At 41.6% G+C, this 21,627-nt stretch overlaps 1 protein-coding gene across 4 annotated transcripts in view; it reads right to left on the minus strand.

The window, feature by feature from the left end:
* Positions 1 to 21,627, minus strand: part of LOC136441900 (netrin-G1-like) — a 97,012-nt gene that overhangs the window by 37,991 nt on the left and 37,394 nt on the right. Inside the window, exon 1 of one of the 4 annotated variants that reach the window (XM_066438453.1) lies at positions 8,932 to 9,596. The exons of 2 other annotated variants lie outside the window; for them this stretch is intronic. The gene's annotated coding sequence lies outside the window, so the exon portion shown is untranslated. Of the gene's footprint in view, positions 1 to 2,022; positions 2,137 to 8,931; positions 9,597 to 21,627 lie in introns of those variants that run through there. One more of the 4 variants, XM_066438452.1, reaches the window with a different exon arrangement.

Raw genomic sequence — 21,627 nt, forward strand, 5'->3', positions numbered from 1 at the left:
ATTAGTCGACTTAGAACTTATTCCAAGCGATGAACCGATAGGAAGCTCAAGAGAAAAGAAAATTAGATACGGCGGGCCATGACTAACCATGCTAAGTACGCAATGTCGCTAAGGATTTGACGCATCTAATAAAAATGATGACGTATCTAATGAAAATTATGACGACTGGAATAGTGCCAGACAAATTACAGACATAATCGTATCAATCAAATTACGGGGGGATACATGGGCTTATTGGTCATCCTCATGACATCATAACTGAGTCAACTATACAGAGAGTGGGCTGAAAGTCACCGTGGTGCCTCTATCCTTCTTGATTATCATAACTTTATGAATATTTCATTTCCTGTCGACAAAGATAAAGCTGTATTTACCATCAAAGGCATTTTTGTGGTTTAAGTGATTTCAAATGATAGGATAAGTAATGCTCAAGGTAACAGTTACTCAAGCAACTGGATAGAATTCGGAAACGGTCAGACGTTTCAGACAGCATCCGCTGTCTTTTGTCAGCGACTAAAGGATAAAGTTATCAGGTTTTGAACCAAACCTCAGAATTGATATGTAATCAAGTAAAGCTATTGAAGCATTTCTACAGTATGGAATTTGCCACAATTGAACCAGCACCTAGGTTTGTTCGAGTTGAAGTGAAAACCTCCCCCTGACGATATTTAGTGTAGAGATTCATAAACCCATACGTACATGTAGCAGATACAAGCCTATTCTGGCGGCATAAAGATTAATGCGATAAGCCTGTCTGTAATAGACGTGCGTAACTCAAGTTCTCTTCCTACGATAACCATCTTTCCCATGCATGCAAACTTTGCTGTGCGTTAGTCACATGGTATCCGTACAGAATTCCAATACAACTTTAATTCTACTGCAGAATTAAGTAGTAGTTAAGATACCTAATGCTTTATATAGTTCTATGTGCTCCCAGAAGAAATCACTCTTACATAACTAATCCTGCCGCAGTCTCAAGTGTGCTTGGTGGGCGTTTAGTTGGATCTTCATTTGACACCTTGGGTTGAACGGTTTAACACTATGGAAAACAGGGATTTTTCTTAGAGCCGAGAGCGCGGGCCCTTTGACTTTCACCTGCCTTACAATTCTAGCTGGAGAGGCGTAGGGCAAAGGAAAAGTTCACAGAAGGTATAGTCTTCAACGGGAATACCACACAGGGTGCAGTCATGCGACGCGACGTTTATGGAATATTGGGAACGCACTTCGTGACATTTACCGACCAGGGAACGAATCCACTGCCGTGAAAAATGAAGGCGAGCCACATCTGGAGAATGCTAGATGGCAGTTTATTTACATTAGAGTGACACGAGACCAAATGGAGCTCCATCCTTCTTTGCTATCTGTGTCGTCTGATCGTGATATCATATTAACATTCGTCTAGGGGAACAAGGATTGAGATGGTACGGATGATACTGCAATCAAAATATACTTTATTTGGTTTTTTGAGGAGGCCGCATTTAAAGTCATCCCAGTGTCTTTTCGTCTAACTATATTACCGAGTCAAAAATAGATTTTTTTGTACCGGCCTGTCACCGTTACGTATTAAGTGAGACCGATTACCCTTATTAATATTTCAAGTGGTAATGACCTGTATGCAGAGTTGACGTCGACCTTGGAGAAAAATCTGTTTGCAAGAAATTAGATTTATGTTACATGAACATGATATCGAATCCTCTTCAAACCCCATTGCTGATGATTAAGACCTACTAAGAAATCAAGTTACCATCTATGCAATGATTAACTACTACATGTAGATGAAGCACGTGTACAAACATGTAGTTGGTACATACAGTTCCATTACACAAAAACTGGCTGTTCTATCAGTTGACACAACGAAGACTAGACAAGGCGTGTCATCATGAATTATGCACACCATCCCAATAGCAAAGCGATCTTAGATTCCGTAGCAACCCAAACGACAAACGTCTTCCCACTTCCTCAAGCCCAGCTGGATCCGTTATACAACTAAACGATATGACACATTCACGCTAATCAACATACCTTGCCTTCCTGTTCGAGAGATATTTCTAGCGGCATCCCTCCCGACGAGGCAATCTTCGACAGGCGGTATACGTGACACCCTCCCGCCGCGCGCTAGTAGCTTTTTTCCCCCTGGATTTTCCTCCCATCGATTTTATATTACCCGGAGAACTTTTCTTCCCAGAAGAAGTCATGATTATAGCATAAGTCAATCAAGCAACTTTGCCGGATATTAATTTCCATGACTCAGTGATTGCAAGATGGATGTCCTTATGTTTGAGCCAATAGTTTGTACAATATCGCCACCTACCGGATATCAGTTGGTGTTGCACGAGGTGTAATGATCGCTCGTTTTGCAGCCAAATAAGCTTATTAGGACTGGCATCTGGCACATTGCGTGTAGTAAGAATAAATGGAGTGGAACAGAGTATGGGCGTTTTCTACTAGTGTAATAGGCTATTTGCTTGCCTCCAAACTATAGCCTGACCTCGATGTCAATGGGCAATCCTCTGATGTCCAATTTTTCTGTTTTACCCTGAAAATGATATTTTCTGCTGCAGTCGATGCTAACAAGGGCTCTTAAGAAAATTGGTCAAAGGAATTTTGTATTGATCACTGACATTAGGTTAAGGGGGTGGAATGAGAAGTTTAGAATGTTGAACTAGTTCAATATGATTATATAGACATACTGCTGTAAAGCTTAGATGTGATCCTGTACTTGAGGTGGAAGCTTCCATTTACCCTATAAAAGAAAACTAACAATAAAAACTCGACAATACAACGGGGAGCAGACAACTACAGCATGAAAGTGATGAAGGAACGGAGTTTCTATTCTCGAAGCAGAGATTTTTGTTGGGGGGGGGGGGTGCTAGTAGAACCCCCGACCGAAACCTCTGCTCGGAGAATACAGAGTTACGCATTGACCCACTCCAGATCCCCAGTATCCAATTAGGGTCTATTCTACGTGTAAACGGGCCAAACTTGGGGCGCTGGTGTAACCCTCGATGTATCACGATCAACGGCGCGTTGCTCTAATTCAAACTGGGAAGGTATTAGCAGCTATGTGTTCAAATTTTAACACAGACGATTTTCAATCCAATTGTCAATGGATCTTGATACGCGTTTAGATATACTGCAGTTTGATCGTTGTGGTTACTTTTTTCAAAAGAAAATTATAGACGTAGTTGTACTGCAAGGGCTGACTAGAGATTTATAATCAGTTTAACGTCGCATAAGGAACAATCTTTGAAATAAATCATGGGCTGTAACACACATAATGGTAAGCGTAGTTACTGGAATGCGTATCATTGCATAAAATGTGTTGAATTTCCCGGTTGAAAGATTCTAGACATGCAAAGCAGCAGATAATCGTGGGGTAAACATATTCCACGCACGACCACCGGAAAGGAACAAAATATTGATACATCTTCCGGCAATTCCCGTATATAATCTACATTCCAGCATACTGTTAATGTTTAATACAGAAATGCACTCAAGTAGAGTTTACCAACTTTTTATATGTCCAATATCAGCCCTTAAAAGAAGTTCGACACTGCACGAAAACCTTCTTTGATCACGTCCAAAATCATGCGTACCATGTTTTTTAAAGTTATGTTTTGCGCTATGCGAATGATTTGCGTGTACGTAAAGATTTCGTGTTGTTTGTATACATGTAGCTGATTGTGTTTCAGGTATCTTGATCTTTCAGGAGAACACAGACCCTTGGGTTCCAGCCAAAAAGTTGATCAAACAGCTTCTCTGAAGTCAAATGTAGGTTTAAGAAATACGACGACTTGCATTGGCAGCCAAGGAAGTGATAGGTAATCCATGGCAGTAGCAATATGCTCGACTTGGTACATGCACAGAGGGTCTTGGTGAGAGCTGAAGATAGCATCTGTACCCGCCGGGTTCGATAAGGATCTACCCATGTGACTCTCTCTTTCCACTACGATTGATTCTTGTTTGACCTGAAAGAACACTATACATTTAACACTATATTCAACTCAAATGAACCAACTATCTACCATTCACCAACTTGAAGACTCATTGATATATTTTTTCAAGAAATTAAAGACGATTATCAACTAGTAAAAGTTAAGAAGAACCATTTCCAAGTTAATCTTAACCCCAAAAATATATACAGAATGCAGAATATACAGAGGGAATTTTGAAATATATGGCTTTGCAACGGAGTTTGTGGAACCATGGTGACAAAGATCATCTACATGTCTCCTAGCTGCTAAAACTGCAACTCGTATATAAGTATTTTGTGCTCAACATTTCTTCGAATTCCCCACGACTTTATGTAGTGCCATCTTCCTGGTGATGGTATTGAATCATGTGTATCTCTAAACTTCATTGAATGGTACTATTGCTTACAGTCCTATGAAATACACCGTAGCTTATCTGACGTTTCTGAATACCTGTCAGTGACCCTTCGTCTTACGTTTACTTCGCTCAATATGAAACGTGATTGTCTGTCATTCCTGATCTTTTGTCCTTTCAGCCAATCCCGTCTCCTTCATGATAATTAGTTTATGCCTTTTTGTTTATTTACTTGACTTAATGGTCTTGAGCCCAAGGGTGATAAAGCCACGTCAGTTTTCCAGGATGTTTAACAAGCCTTGATTAGATGAGCACAGAGGAAATACTGCAAATTTTGACATTTCAATGTTCGCGGTTTTTGCAAAATGCTTATTCTGTCTTCTGCCTGTCTTCCATCTTGTTTCAACCGCAAACAAAAAAGTTACTGCGAACACTACATTTTTACCGCGAAAATAAATCCTTGCAAACTTAAAAGCATCTACAGTAGTCTGGCTAATGGCTAATAGCAATAAGGACGACGGGAAAAAATAAGAGAGGATAAAAAGTTGTACTTATTTTTCAAACCTCATCTTTTAGAGTGACATATAGATGTCTTAGTTGTCAGAGAAGACTGATATGGTGTATGGTTATAGCAACCTCCTTGGTTAAAGGGAGCGTCATCTGCTCCGGACTCTCGTTTAAAAGTCAGCCGAAAACGAGTGCACAGTCTCTTTAGGTCGAGTCACATACGAAACTATCATGCAGGGGCCCGCACAGATGGCTAAGTTAAGCAGGACAACAAAGATTATAGCAGGATATAATTTATCAGCCGAGACAGACAGTTATATTGGGTCTGCAACATAGATACTTTGAATTCATATCTGCTCTTTTTTCGCAGAGATTGTTTCTAGGGGCAACCTGTAAGCTACTTCAAAACACTGCAACTTAACAAGCCGTTTGAATTTCGTTTGGTGGTCGTGACGGACACAAGCAAGATAAATATATATCTTCAGGATAAAGCATGATTTCTGCACTTACTTAATCTGACTGTAGAGCATAATCACTTAAACACGTTACGTCTTCCACAACACAATACATAACAAAATCATCGACATATTTCATAGCTCTTTTCCACTCTTTCATGTCTCTCAATTAGTTTCAGATTCCACGGGTGTCATTAACGTAAAGAATTGGTACTCTATTATCCTTTTTGACTTCCGGAGACCATTCGTTGTAACAATGATTCAAGGTCCAAGTGTAAGAAGTAATAATCTTAATCCTTGCAAGAGAATATTCTTTCTACAGTGTAGGCGTACAGAAGACGACAAATGACGGTGCAGACAGACATTGAAGGAGGACTTACGAATTGCGTGTATTCTGCTGAAGGCCGTTATCGCCCTTCCAGGACCACTATCTGGGGTGATCTAACATCCTCTTACGCATACAAAACGGAAGCAGACCTCGTTCATCGCTTCCATCTTCGATATACATACTTCCAAATGCACAAAATGGCTCCAGGCGGGGATAAAGACTCGGAAATGGGTTGTACATCTTGAACGACCACGTTTGTCATTGTCTATCTTGACATGAAGTAGACCTGGCCTTGTGACATGGGCATTATTTCAAGTCTCCGCAGCCGAAGAACTTGACTGCAAAGAGCCAAATTATACATGCGCTCTGGCAGCCGTTCTACCTACTGATAGGGGAAACTGCCTGTGGGAAAGTAGCAAACTGAAATGTCAAACGTGAAATATGGAAGAAGGGCACGCCTGGGATCTGGAAGCAGCTTTTAAAAAAAGTAACGAGGTAGCTTCAATATCAAGATATGTACTTCTCATTTATCAAATATCATATGAGTGCATTGTCTGCAGTGAAGTGCATTGTCTGCAATATCATCGGTCGTAGTCATATTCACCGTATTATCAGGGTTAGTTTCTGTCGCTCATGTCTAGACAGGCCTGCATTACATGTCAACACGCTCTTCTTTCCATTTAATCACTCAAGAATCCGCTAGCAGTCTACCTGGCGACTCCAGAACTGATCAGGTCTGTTCACACACAAACCTCGGTCACAGGCGTGCCTGACCTTACAACTCCCTCATTCCGCTGACGCCATCTTTGAATAAAGCAATTACAATTCTAACAGGCTGGCTAATCTACCACAAAACAGAAGTTGAACGACTTGTCCACTTCGGGGTCTAATCAATCAATACGTGTATATTGCTGCGGAAGGGTGTCAACGGATACTCAACAAGGTTCCCTCTTTCTATAAGATCATTATTGTCAGCATTGTCCTGATACCTAAGAGTAGGCGAGATCCTTTGAAAAACGAGGAATTAAAAGTCAAGTCGGATATGTAGTGGGTGAAGCGAAGAGTATTGCCACTCGTGGTAAGCGTTACACGGAGGTACTAGGCCGGAAACGGCTGTTGGACCCCAACGATTTTATGTCTTGAACATGTTCCGGAGTCATTCAATATCACAGAGACTCCAAAGTAACTCAACCAAACTAGTGATTTGAAAAAAAACTAACACGAATTGGATCATAAGACATATGTCATTGGTTTGTATCTGTTGAATACTGAAAAGAGAGAAATGCACCAATCATATCAAACGGCAATCAATTGATACAACAAAATGCGGCAGGTGGTATCATGTAATTCACAGGATTCCATGTAGAGTTATTCAGATTTCTAGATTCAGATCGTAGTAAATCAAACGCCTTCTGGTCCAACCAAGAGGCAATCATGTTGTGTATTCGTTTGCAACCCTGCTTGAATTTATGATGTAAGAAAGAAGGGAAAGCCATGGATATTTTGCCGTAGACGAAACAATTTACCCTGACTACGCCTTAGACCCCCATTCCACTTGGACGGCGCTCTCACCGCGCTCTCATGGCGACCTAAAATGGTCCAGAGCGCCGTGAGAGCGCCGAACTCCTGGAAAACGTGCTCAAGTGGAATCTCTACGGCGACCCTTGCGCGCTCTCAGCGCGACCAAAATGTCAAATATCAGCAACTTTTTAAAGATTTCACAGATCACTCAACGAATTCCAGAGATAAAGAACGAATTTTTGTTACGTTTTGTGTGCTATGTTGTCTTCTCAGTCATACCTTTACCTCTTGCATCATATTTGAATGATAAAATCAAGGGGAAAACAGATTCAATTTTAGTCGCTGCACGGTCGCTCAGTGTGTGTCTTAAGTAATATATGTATGTTCAACTTGTTTTGTCTGTGTTGTCTGCGTTGTCTGTCATGTAAACTGTTTGCAATAAATATATTTTATCATTGTACGTTATGATAGAAACGTAAATCACAGAATTTTTAAACACATTTTGAACCACTGACAATAAAACTCGGAGGGAATTCAATTTGAATGGAAGCAAGTACTTGTAGGTATTGGTCAATTTGTATTACCCAAGAGCAAAACTATGATTTGACCACAAAATTCCCAAAAATTCAAGAAACACCACTTCAAGAATGAAATTTGTTTGAACTACAGTTAAGACCATTCAATCCTCATAGAGCGCTTGCTGCGATCCTTGAGCGCTCGCTGCGGCCCTTTGATCCCACCTTGGGCGCTCTCACGGCGCTCACCGCGCTCTCGAGGCGCTCTCACGGCGCTCACCGCGCTCGCTCCGCGCTCTCTCGGCGCACGTTTTTGGATCGCCATCCTCGGCGCTCTCACGGCGAAGGTTTTGAGCATGTTCAAAACCATCGCCGAGGTGACGGCGCGCATGGCGCTCTCGCCGCGCTGTCGGCGCTCTCGCCGCGCTGTCGGCGCTCTCAATGGCGCTCTCGCCGCGCTGTCGGCGCTCTCACGGCGATCTGGCCAAAATGAGGTCGCCGTGAGAGCGCGGTGAGAGCGCCGTCCAAGTGGAATGGGGGTATCAGGGTTATTTGTATGGCTCCGTAACTACTGGCCTTATCCCAAACATACATCAACACGTCGCATAAGGCTGTATCGGCAAAATGAAGCTGTAAAGAAAGAAAGGACGCCAAGCTTAAGTGCATTCGTCCGACGAATACACAGTCGTACCTACTTCACAAGAACATTTTATTTTTCTCACTCCTTTAAGAAAAGAAGAAATACTGTAGATTCATCATTACAAGGGACAAGCTACCTCGTGATTGCTTCCTTAATGGGTAAACTTTAAACTTTTAAAGTCAAACGTGAACATCATCACAGCCCAGTTAGTGTAACCCAAACATCTGAGTGGGTCTCAATGAGCCTTGTTTGGTGGCGAATGGAAGTGAACAAAAAAACTATGAGTCGGGTACCAAATGTTTCGCATTCTAGGCCTTCATAAACAGCAGCAGAGATGGATTTTTCCATGGATGCTTCCGGCGATAAAACAACAGTACATAATGGTCAAGACAAACCACATTAGAGAACTAAACTTACCAATTGAAAGTTGAAAGGTGGACAAAATGAACTGAAAAAAAAGATTGCCTGTAATCATCAATTTCATTAAAACCAAACAAAGTTTAGGTTCAACAATTATTTCAAACCATCCGTCTAGCTTGCTAGCAAAAGCCTACAGAGACTCACGCACGTATAGTCCCTACTGCTTCTGGATTCCTGACCATATTGCTATTATCAGAACATTGGAAACGGGTAACATACCGAGACGTAGTTTATCCAGAGTAGCGGGCATTCATGAGTGAGCACGGATTGTCTCACAGGAACAGGCAGCCTCCTCGCTGAAGTTACTGGCTCGGGACTTACTCGGCGGTTTATCTTCTCCAGAGACTGAAATGCTATTCCTGGCCCTGATCCTCGGCTCAGCGACTGCAGGAACATATGTACTTTACAGATAAGATTTGTAAGTCTCCCCTCCACAGAGCTGTAATCTTCTTGTGTGTGGAAAGCTCGGTCACCTTCACAGGAGATAAAATCTCACGAAAGGTGGGCGAACCCTTCAGCTTTGTCGAGCGGGAGAAAACGTTGAGTCTTCTCCACCCACGTGCGAATGATCTTCAGGTAAGACTCTTAGCGGAGCTACGTAGGCAGCAATGCTAGCACGCACTCACTGAGCTGAAGTATTGGGGCCAACGAAGATCAAGGAGGCGGCAGAGCAGAACCGAAGCTAAACATCTCTTCCTCTTATCGGAATGACGATGCGAGTCGGCGGCGGAGAGGTAGTCCAAGCAGCGGGAGTGAATATCAATGGAACGGACATGAGCCCAAGCATACGGCAAGTCATTAAACCTCCAGTTCCCCGAGGAAAGGAAAGAGATCGATGTCCAATACGGACACCGGGACTTATTTCGAGTGTTAGAAAAATGGAGAACATATCCGCCTGATCCCCAGACGAGCGTAAAAAGACCAGATTGCAGAGGGATTGACCAAATGGGCGGGCTGTTTACAAGTATGAAATGGGCTGCCTTGAGTTACGGCGCCGAGAGGAGATGAGGCGAGAGGCGGGGATTAGACAAAGGGCAGAAATTAGTGGCCCGCTGTATGATAAGGCGCTATGATTGAGCACGTGGAGTGGGGGCCACGACAGCCTAGGGCATATCCTGGCACACATCCAGCATTATGACGTAAGGCTATGGAGAGGGACCATGTTTGTGAGATATGATATCTATCAGCACGTTCTCAAAGGAAATAGCAGTCAGGACGTCTGGTAGTCAAACTTCAACATGGATGAACAGACGTCTTCGCAGCCACGCAGGCATGAAGTACAAATGCATTGCACTCATCTCATTTTACACTTCACTATACTCCTCATTCTTAGTCATTTTGAGTTTGAAAAAAACGCAATGTTCGACCAAACATGAATAGGTAACCAAATAAATCCGTACGCATCATCAAGGATGCGTACACGTGCCTTACGATTGCGATAATCTAGCTTTATTTGTGTAACATTGAGTGGGCGCTGATGATGTTTCTAGTTACGTCTGGTTTGGTTTCGTCACAACGTGAATGTATGAACTTCATACTCTTCATGTTTCAATAAGCTAAACAATTTTTGCCACCGATTAGCTACATGCACGTAGTAGAGCTAAAAGATACTATGGGAATGAGAATTTGCTATGAGAGTAAAGCTGATATAAACTACTGAGACCGGGATGCGTTTTATATAGTCGACCTGCATTGCTTTCATAAATCTGTTCACCCCTGTGGTGATGCTCTTGTTTAAGGGGAATAAAGGAACAACAAGCAGTTCAATCCGGAACGAAAGTTCTAAAAGCATCCATGCACACTTAGACCATGTCTGTGTACATAAAGGCTGGAACCATTGTTCACTAGTCGTAGGAAGAGCTCTCATAGCGGAAGCTCAAAGCTTACGGCAAAAGTAATGACAAATGCCATATTCCCCTCCATGTATTGATTCATGGATTGATTTCTGGATTTCTAATAAAAGGTTTTCGAGGAACATGTTTTAGAATTTATCCCATATTGAGGACATGGACATTTTGCGTTTTAAGGGTAGACTTATATCCTTTCTTAGTGGTAGTGGGTTGTTACCCACTGTGTCTAGGGCACGATATTGGATAGCGGAGCCAACCCCTCTCCTTCCATCGCCTTTTACCTCCCCAGCCGATGGCAGATACTCATTTCTAAACATAGATTGAGTACGCCTATATAAGGAAAGTCGTGTAAAGTGCCTTTCCCAAGGACACAAGGTCTAGCCAAGAATGCCAGGAATCGAACCCGTGATCTCTCTACCTCGTGTCCGCTAGCGTAAGTGCTCGGCCATTCGACGCCACATTTTGCCTCTTACCGAATCACTTTGCTTGCCTGTCTGTCTAAAATTCCTAATCAAACCTTTGTTGGAATTTTTTTTCCCCTAATTTCTCGTAGTACAAAAAAGGTCAGAATCGGCAGGACTTTGTTAGAGTCGGACCGGTAACCGAAAACACATTTTCCCTAGTCCTTGCCATGCACGTCAGCCTCCAGATCCAACCCTCTGTTTCTTTGACTATTGATCAACAACCCTGTTGAGATGAACGCGCGCTGACAGAAACCTATCCCGTCCCTCCCCTGCCCTCAGGTGAAGAATATCCTGCCCAACTTGAGAGAATCAGACCGAAAAGAAATCGATGTGGAGTCCAAAGAGGGAGGGTGCATGGTCGTCACGGTCTACCCTCCACAATTTCAAGGTAATGAACATCGTAATAGACTTTCTTCATCTACTGCTGGATAACCTAAGCAGGTGAAGCCCCTTGGGCAAACATGCAGTTCAACATGGTGTTCAAAGTGATAAAACAAGACTTCAAGTGCTAGCCGGCTAGCGAGTGTCTTCGTTTGTTGCTTATTATCCTGCGTCGCTTGGCTGGGTTTTGCTTTTTCCTTAGTAAGCAAGTTGATCGTTTTTGGTAAACGTGAACATTTTGAAAATGCCCGTAAAAGTGCCCTAAAGGGCCTAGTGTAAAATCTTTTAAAAGAAATAGCAGAATTTATTATGTTTAACAATGACGCCAGGAAACAATGGTAATCTGGTCGTACATATGTCGTCGGAAAATTCGGAAAATATGTCACTGCAATTTCATATTCAGAGACGACTTCAACTGCAGCACGTCCCGTGCAGTAAAGTTGCCTCTACTTAAAATATATTTTTTCTTCAAAGTATCATGACCAACTATAACGTTACACAAGCACCGTGATCCTTTGACCATATGCAATTCCTTCCGTGGTCGTTTGTTTGTTTGTTATTTTGTTTGTTAAGCGTTTGCTCAATACCGTGTGGTGTTAAACCAAACTTCCTGTTAACAGGAGTCCATGTGAATGTTTCCAGTTAGCCATTTAGTATACAGAGCAGGGCTTCCAATCATATGTGCAACGAGCAACAGTACAACGCCCAGTCAAGTAAAAACACACGGTTCGCTAGACTTGGCACACTACCCGGGGTGAAAGTAAGCAGGGCCGATCAAAAGGTTCGGAAAGACTGATTATATGCCAACTAGGAAAGTAAAGGCAGTTCCAAGCTGTCGGTAGACTAGTTCATATCACGCCACATTGCGCATTTACAGACTTGATGAACACGGAAAATAAATTTGCCCCCAGTTCGCCTCTTCTCAAATTATTTTGTGATCGTAAAACGAAGTAGTTTTGGGTAAGATGCGCGCCAAATGGAGCCATTTATGTGCAGGGCGGGCAAATGAATTTTCCAAATGCTCGCCCAGGTGACTGCTCACATCAAGGTAGTTTTATGCTTGATCTGGTCGCTCCTGTGGACTGTGTGATTAACCCTCCAGCGCCAGTCGTCGCCTCTTGTTTTTGAAGTTTCGTTTCTCTGCGTTCTTCTTTTGAATGTGTAACAAAAGGTCTGCCTTGATTATGACTTCTCCTCATTTTATGTATACATACATTTCTATAAACATGAAACCGTTTTGAAATATTACACATATCCTAGCCATCTTTTACTGTACAGCGACATTTATGTTATTACTAACATCATTTGTAGTAGCCTAAGGGACTCTTCTGTATTCTAATGGATGACTTTACGGTGTTCTTTACGTCGCAAAATGCTCTTTCCTTTGAAATTAGTGGGTAATGCAGCGGAAAGAATGCAGCAATACATCTGCCACAATTTATAGCATGTGAAATGGCAGAAAGGATGTTTAATCATACGTCTTCCTCGTGACGGGATACGAGGGGTAAGTTTCTGCCTATGGCTGAAATCACCAGCTTCTAGAAAAAAATGAAATGAGGATCATATTCTATCAAAGATTTATGGCTAATAACATGCCTGTCTCATGTGCACTGATATGGCAACTGTAAGATACATTCAAACTTCTTCGTCTAAGCCTTAGAAGGTGGGCTGCCTTTTGTTGTGATTGACACAAATCATCAGCGTCTCATTACGTGCAGTCAGCCGTTCAGTTGGGGTCTCCATAAGCTCCTGAGGCCACGGCACCTTCCAAACTATATTCATGAGAGGTATTTTCCTTTTAGTTTTGTAATAATGCAAGAGAGAGTAAACCTGAGACCTTTCAGGTAAGTGCCGTTGATAGTATTCATATCATTAACGTGTAGCAATGGCGAACTAAGAGGAGGGTATAATCGGATCTTCAACATTGCCGCAAGCTTCATTTATGATCACCTGATTTGGAGAAGTGGCTCAGATTGAAGGAAACGGTAACATGTATTAACATTCGAATTGTACTTTTGGCGGTACGTGCGAATGATATGATAAACCGCAACCATATAGCATTACCAATGTTCATATATACGCTTAAGAAAGTTAACATTTTAGTTAGATACTAGGATGTTTTCGCTACCAGAAATAGATTTTTTGCACGATGTATGTGAATTTTCTCCAGATCCAAATTATACTTGCTGTATATGTACCCAACTACACATCTGATTTGAACGGTATCCTTTATAGCTTGTCAATCGACGATTCCAGCTTCTTATCTTTCCCTTGTGCAACACACCGTAAAAATCGTTTACTTTAAATAGCCTAATGCCTTTGGGGTAATTAAGAAGAAATCAACGCAATCGTTAGAAATAATTGGCACATCAAGTACAAGTGCTCCTTCATGACTTTTTGATCTCCAGGGTTTTTTCTGCATGGATTTCAAGGATCGGCATTGAGGAATTTTAAGCGTATCATTTTGCATTGTTTTAATAGATCGCGATGGAAAACAGTTTTTAGATAAAGATTCCACCTCCAGGATTCTATATTGGCAAACTGCCTAGAAAGTAACACGCCGGGACGTAAATTTGGCAACAAAATTCAGCTATAAACGTATACTGTAGACTAAAAATAGACGAACTCTAGTCCATCCCAAGTACAATACCAAGTATTTGGAATAGGCAATCGTTTTGTAAGTTAAGATATATAATATGCAGACATATAGCAAACACAGCTGAAGCCGGGTGCCTCCCTCACGCTCTACAGTGATCTTTAGCTGTTGATATATTTCTTCTGGTATTACCTAGCTTTTACCTGAATGTGCTTCATCAACATTTACGAAAGGCTGAATGCTACAAACGTAGAACCAACGAGAGAATCTATATCAGAATATGCCAGGAAGATATGGAACGCATTTGTCTGCAGCGACACCTATACCTGCAGTGCAGGTTGCACCTGTCAGAATTGACCTGAGGAAGGTGACAGACGGTCACCGAAACGTCAGTTGAATGAAATACTTGGCTATGTGCAAAGAATCTTGGGATTCAATGCCAGGAAGCTACTAGATAGATTTTGAAAACTGCTGGTAAAAGTTCCACCGGAAAGTCGGTGAACCGAGTCTCACTGGAAATCTGCCGCCTACTGACACACCCAATCCTGATTGCAAGTAGACTTCAACACGAGAGAATCTCATTCAAAACATGCCAGGAGGCTAGATTTTGAAAACTGGAGGTAACAGTTCTACCGGAAGGTCGGTGAACCGAGTCTGCCAGGAATCTACCGCCTACTGACACGCCCAATCCTGATAGCAGTAGACTTTAACACGACGCGACGCGGCAACGCACCAGAAGGAGTCGTCAATAATTCACGACCCTACGCGTATATTTGCTTTGTAACTTCCAAAAAATGACTACATTAAGAGACGGGGTGACACGCTAATAATCACGCCGGATGATTCATCCGGACAGGGGGGAGGTCATAAAGCTCGCGCTGCGCAACGCTAAAATAAATCCTTTAATACCTCCGCCCTGTGGGGCGGGTTAGAAAAGCTGCTGTGATTCAAGGGTAGGTAAGAAGGGGGAACCATCGGCATTATGCGGGCAACAGCACCATACAACAAGGCCGACTTTATGACTTGTATCATGTTTATCTTAGCCTGAAGGTAGATATTACTGATCACACCATCACTGTGAAAACTAGCAAAGCTACTGGCAAAGGAAGATGCTTTGAAGAATATATTCCGGTCTATTTGAATATGGAGTATGAAACAGCAACATGACAAACACATCTGGATACGTAGTAGCGGCCCAATACGTGCTCATATCTACAGAAAATTATGCACTGTTACGGAATCACAACATTTTCTACAATAACAAATTCCCAAGAGGACGCCTCATGTTATGCTTACTAGAGCTATGACAATAAAAAAAGTGACACAAAAACAACATTGACGGCCACGGGTGATAGGGCTAAGCTATGTGCCTAGTCCTTAATCCAAGAAAATATGCTGTGGCACCAAGGCTCATTTCTCGCAACTTGGGATAGGTAGCGTGTCTCGTAGTCGAAGTTACCCACCACTTTTGTATCACTCTATGTACAAAACCCACCTTGTGAAGATCTGATCTTCTCGTCGTTTTTCATCTGTTCTATGCCTGACCTTTATTCACATTGATTTGAATAGTTATTCTACGGCGGTAGGCATTGGCCACGGGGAAAAGCGATCAATCTTTGCAACAAATCAGATTTAAGACCCAACATTCTAACGCTTCTGCAACCATTGCCAGGTATGAAGGCTTGTGAAGAGAATTATGACACGGGCCGCAGTCAGGGCATTAAGGGAACATTTCTTCAATGTCAGCTCTTCCGTTACAGAGGTATGCAATGTTCATTTCACAACGCGCTTCATATTCTGCTACATAAATCACTACACATACGACAATATTCTGTCTCCCATGGAATGGCCGCGTCGTGAACAAAACGACGGGTAGAAAGACGAACATTATTACTTTTCAGGGCATTTCAGGTTAAGGTCGCTTGGACCGACAATGGTTTTCCAAGTTTTTCAGGTGCAAAGTTTTAATGGAGGCCTCCCATAGCTGGGTGCGGGCAGAGAGGTATAACTTCACGAAATCAGCGGAAAACCTTTGTTGAGACACTGAATCTTTGCAAGTAAAATCTACTCCGATCTAGAGCTTCACTGTGCTAATTCAAAATTAGAGAGTTTTTTTTTTTTTTTTATTTTTTTTTTTACAAAGCTTTATTCAAAATACTCAAAATACAATACATACAAAAAATACAGATTTAACAGTTCACAGTTCACAAATTGGACAGTACATGCTTGCATGTTCTATTGTTTCTGTTGTTTACCAGATTGAAAAGTAAATTGACTTCTGATTTAAAAATGCTGAATATGTCTATTGGTATGTACTTGTCACTGTTTCTGTTATTGCACCAGTTTCTAAATATGACTTTCTTTGCAATGCATATAAGTAAATTGATTGTTACATATATTTCAGATGTGTTATAGGGGTGGTTTGTTTTATATCCCAGTACAATTTCTATCAGGCTTACTTCTATAGTACACTTAAAACATTTATATATCACATTACAAAAGTTTTTCCAGAATGTTGTGAGACATTTACACGTTAAGAAAAGATGCTTGTAATCCTCAACACAGTTACATATATTACATTTGCTCGAAATATTTTTCCAAACACACAAAAGTTTTCCACAAGGTAGTATTTCGTGTAGTATTTTATAATTAGTTTGTGACATATGTGTTCCCAATGTGGGATTTATCTGGTTCTGCCATATGTTTTTCCAGTTGAACTTACACTCAAAAAACATTTCCCATTTCTTTTCCACATATGGTGACATAAATTTTTGTTGAACAACATTTTGATATAAATCAGAGGTTTTAATAGTGTCTACAGTTTTCACCTTTTTCGCAGAAAGCACATACAAAGTGGGCAATGCTTCACTTTTCTTACTGGATACATTACAAGTCCCACATTTCCACTGTCTAGGTATAGCTTGTTTTAAAGTCAGGAGCTCACAAGCCCAGTTTCGCTTTATTTTCAACTTCTGAAAACAGGTCTTATCTGCTAGAAGTTTACCATTATGCAGTATGTCTTTTATATATATAAAACCAGATCTAATCCAATGGGGGTAAAACAAGGGTTTACCTTGTGATAATACATGTCTATTCCCCCAGATAACCTGGTTTTGAATGTTCTCTGTTGTATGTGGCTTTGTACAAACAGCATTTGCATTTTGCCAAGCAGCAATGATCTGTTTGTAAAAGATAGGTAACTCACTCAAGTGCTTTTCTTCAATCCAATTCATTTCAAAAACTAGATTCACACTTCCCATTACTGCTGAGAGAAAGTGAGAAGGTATATGTCTCCAAGAGCCACTACCATTACATATTCGTTTGGCCCATGAGGCAAGTAGGGCATCCTTTACACTGTATATATCCAGCATTCGAAGCCCACCTTGGTCGTAATTTCCAACCAATGTTTTTCTTTTTATTTTATCTCCTTTTCCACTCCACACAAAGTTGAAAAAAGCAGTGTTTAATTCTTTCAATATAGACAAGGGTGCTGGCATTACATTCATGATATATGTTACTTTAGCCGCTGCTAATGATTTTATAATGGTAATTTTTCCAAAAAGTGTAAGATTTCTTTGTCGCCAGGTGTTAAGTATTGTCTTTATCTGTTTCACTTTGTCTTCCCAGTTTAATTTTATTAAACTCTTACTACATTGACCAAAGTACACACCCAGTGATTTTATTGGTGTTAACGGCCATGTAATTCCCCCTATGTCCTTCTTTTTTGTCTTCCATGTGCCTATCCACAATCCTTTTGTCTTGGCTTTATTTAGAATGGGTCCAGCAACACTTGAGAATGACCTAAGACATCTAAGTGCTTCATGTAGTGATTCCTCTGTTGATAAGAATACTGTAGTGTCGTCAGCTACTTGGCAGAGTTTTATCTCTTCTTCATTCACTTTTATACCCTTAATGTTACTATTGGTTTGCATACTATAAAATAAGATTTCTGCCACAAATAAAAAATTAGAGAGTTACTTTATTTCTGAATGCAAAGAAAACTGTTCTCCGACAAAGTTGATCTGGTGCCGATCATGGTTGGTATTGAAGGCACTAAAAACAATTAACCAGACGCTTCGGGGGGACCTAATGCTACCCTCCCTACGGATTATTAGTATCCCCAAAACTGGGATCAGGAGAATTCGAAACTAGGTTAAAGCACTTCTTTTCCTTTCATCTAGCTATGGTTCATCAATACGTCCATCAATCTAAGCGTAGAAAAAATCCCCCCCGATGACCACAGCAACCGTGATGGATGTCGCACCGTCCACTTCCATTCCGGCGGCACCGGAGGCCAGCACGGTACCCAGCTGGACTACCGCCACAGCGCTTAATTTTCCCGCAGGAAATCACGCTGGAGACTGATAAATGGACCTAGTACCTTCCCGTCGCTCCAGGAGGGGAAGAAAACAAGGAAACGCGAAGTTCCGGGAATCAGCTAGCGTCGATGAGACCAGTACAAGGCAGATTACCAAAGCTGTTGAGATTTGAACACGATGGATTGAGCAGTGTCTAACACGACGTGGATAACTGGAAGGACTATAACTACACGCACACATATGTACCTCATGATCCTCGGGTTTAATCAAGAACTTTTTAACTGCTGTAGAAAACAAGGAAACAGAAGTTCCGGGAATCAGTGTTCAATGAGACCAGTGCAGGCAGGTTACCGAAGCTGTTGAGATTTGAACGCGATGGAGCGGTGTGCAACATGGCGTTAACAACAAGAAGGGCTATAGCTACATATGTACCTCACGATCCCTTGGTTTTATTTGCCTTTTTGGCTTTTGACCTCTTACAGCGCCGGCATTTACTATTGGGGAACGCTGATTTACATTTTTTCCGTGAAGTGAAAGTCCCTTTACGAGCAATAGAGTGAAACTTATAATTAGCCCATGTCGAAAATCGCAAATCAACGCTCCCCCCTCCCCCGCTCCAAATTAACTCCGGCGCTCCAGGAAGCCTGCAACGGAGGCTAGAGTTTGATCAGGAATAATGAACTGCTCATTGCAAAATAAATGACTAGTTAGGCTTCGAGATAAGTCCAACCTGTGCAAGAAGACCACTCATCAAGGGACCGATATCTGATCTGTGTGGTTAAGTAGTCACTATAGACAGGATTCTTAAGGCACGGTGAATGGAAACTTTTAGGTCAGGTACAACAAAAAGTCGTCACATCGGCCAGGTGATCCTTATGTAGAGGTAATCGTTTGCACAGATTTCACAGTATGTTATCAGAAAGAAATATAAAATCCATTAAAAGCAGTAGCATACTTAACCCACTTTTGTAATCCGACTGCCGGTTAATTAAGCCTATGACTGACAGGTAAATTTGTTGGTGAGGCCAGAATGAGGTTAAGTCAAACATACATTTTATCTCTGTTTGATGACAAGGCCACGGTCTGAGTCATTTTTCCACTCTGACAATCTTAATGTCAGACAAAAACGCAGTATCGTTTGAGTTCAAGTGTGCCATCTCTGCTTACACATCAAGTTGATTAACTCGTGAACAGAGATTTGATTCAACTTTTTGAACTGGCAGTTTCGTGTGGGAGATGCGAGTATCGGTACCCAGTGATCTATTACAGTTAGTGTTGCTCTCCTGACCCGAGAATCCGTATTGGAATCATGTAGCTGGGGGTTATTTGTGATGTTAGAAGATTGGCATTGATGGATCGTTGCAACGATGAACTGAAAGGATCTCTTCGGGAGCAACTTCTCTGGCGAGATTTAAACCCCCGTTACCATTTGACACCTATATCATAAATAAGTTATAAGCTCACACTATTTCTTTCATGATACGGGTCCCTCTGGTGCATTAGGGTTGACAGCTAATAGCTTGCTACTGTCGACTTTCACACATCCCTGTGATCTTTTATTTCCTACCTGCAGTATGCCAAAAAAAGAAGTTCTGGAGGGTACGAAGGGAAGTCAGAAACTAATGCCATTAGTAGCATAGTAGGGTAATCTCTGCAAAAAATGAGTTGAAATTTGGCACAAATGTAAAGAAGACTGCATTATCGTGATTTATTGTACAGAATCTTATCAGAAACTGAACCTGCTATGTTTTAAAGGATTATTTTCTGACTTCCCCTCGTATATATGACTGAAAACTCCGCTTAATGTCAACCAACTTTTTCTACATATTGCATATAAATGCAACTCTAAACGGCCTTTATCATGTTTCATGAAAATCTACATTGATCTGTTTATTGGTCTGTATTAGCCTTACATTATGTTCATAACTTCAACCCGAAATGTTATATTTTTATCAGGTCTCATCTCAAGATCTAGAGCATTTTAAGATGATGATGATGAAGTCTACATTGACATTGAAAATAATATACTCTTTGCGAAGAGGCAAATATTTCATACAGATTTATGCTTGTAATCAGACTTGAATGCAAAAAATAATCAAGTTGACCGATTTTTGGCGTTTAATTACAATTTGCAATTTATCCGATAAAAGACCTGGCCACTTGTGACTGCATTTCAGCGCGTCAGCTTTTTCTTTTCATTTCTATATTCTGCCGGAGGTGTTCAAAATATGGGCGTGACTACGGGATCACTCGATTGAGCAAATCCACGGTTGAGGCATTTAAGAGCGATTAAATTGCCCTAATGTTTTGTTTATGAATGTTGCTATGGCGTCGATTAATCTCCCATTGAATCGTATTACGGCGAGAGACAACGACAAATGCCCAGAGTAATTGCAATCCTAGTCTAAGCGCAAAAGTCCCCGCCATCTATCAACAGTAACTTCACCCCCGCCCTACCATCTGTCCAATAAGGAGGGAACGGGTGGATACGCTCAGCCATGTGTTACAATGAGAACGCATTCAACTGTTCTACTGCGCCATGGAACAGCCGTAACACCGTCCTTTCCTCCTAATTTTCAGACAAAGAGGCAGGCAAACATCATTGCCCCCTATTACTGGGAGTTAATTTTCTCGAACGACAAGCGGCGTGGGCAATTTCACACTCTTTCTGCGATCATTACTACTCGTTAAAAGGTGGCGTTTCTCTGTCAGCTCGTCGGCGGCCATACTAGTAAAAATGTGTGACCCTGTCTGTACTGTTCGCCAAAGATAAGGCGATACTTGCGAGACCAGTGGTCTGAAACGCGTCCGTTGATTGGGGTCATTCTTATTGCATTGCAGGTTTTCTATTGGGCTTTACCGGACTGACCTCCATTTCTGTTCCATTTGTGAAGTTCAGGCAGGGCCAGCGTCAAACTTCCTTTTTAGATGTTGGTGTTGCTCGAATGTCTTTGGCCATGAACTTGAGCAAGGCGCTTATTAGAGATAACAAACGTGCGCCATCAAGTCTGAGAAAGTAGTGGGCATCTTAGAATACAGATTCTACAGCCAGCAGCACGTCTTCAGTGTGGCTTTTTGTAAAGTGCCCGTTCGCTCTTGTCACAAGTCATGATCCTGGATGATAACTCTGTCTGGGAACAGGACTCGGAGGCTTCCTTTACTTTGCACTTTGTTATGAAGTTTTCATTGCAGTAAGCAGTCCCCATTTCCTATATCATTTTGCATGCTTTAATTGGTCATCTGTATCCCGTCAATTCCTAGCGTAAAGACCAGCATATCACCAATGAATTATCAGATTTTGTTCA

The sequence above is a fragment of the Branchiostoma lanceolatum genome, chromosome 9 (assembly GCF_035083965.1).
Source record: "Branchiostoma lanceolatum isolate klBraLanc5 chromosome 9, klBraLanc5.hap2, whole genome shotgun sequence".
In the NCBI taxonomy this organism is placed as follows: domain Eukaryota; kingdom Metazoa; phylum Chordata; class Leptocardii; order Amphioxiformes; family Branchiostomatidae; genus Branchiostoma; species Branchiostoma lanceolatum.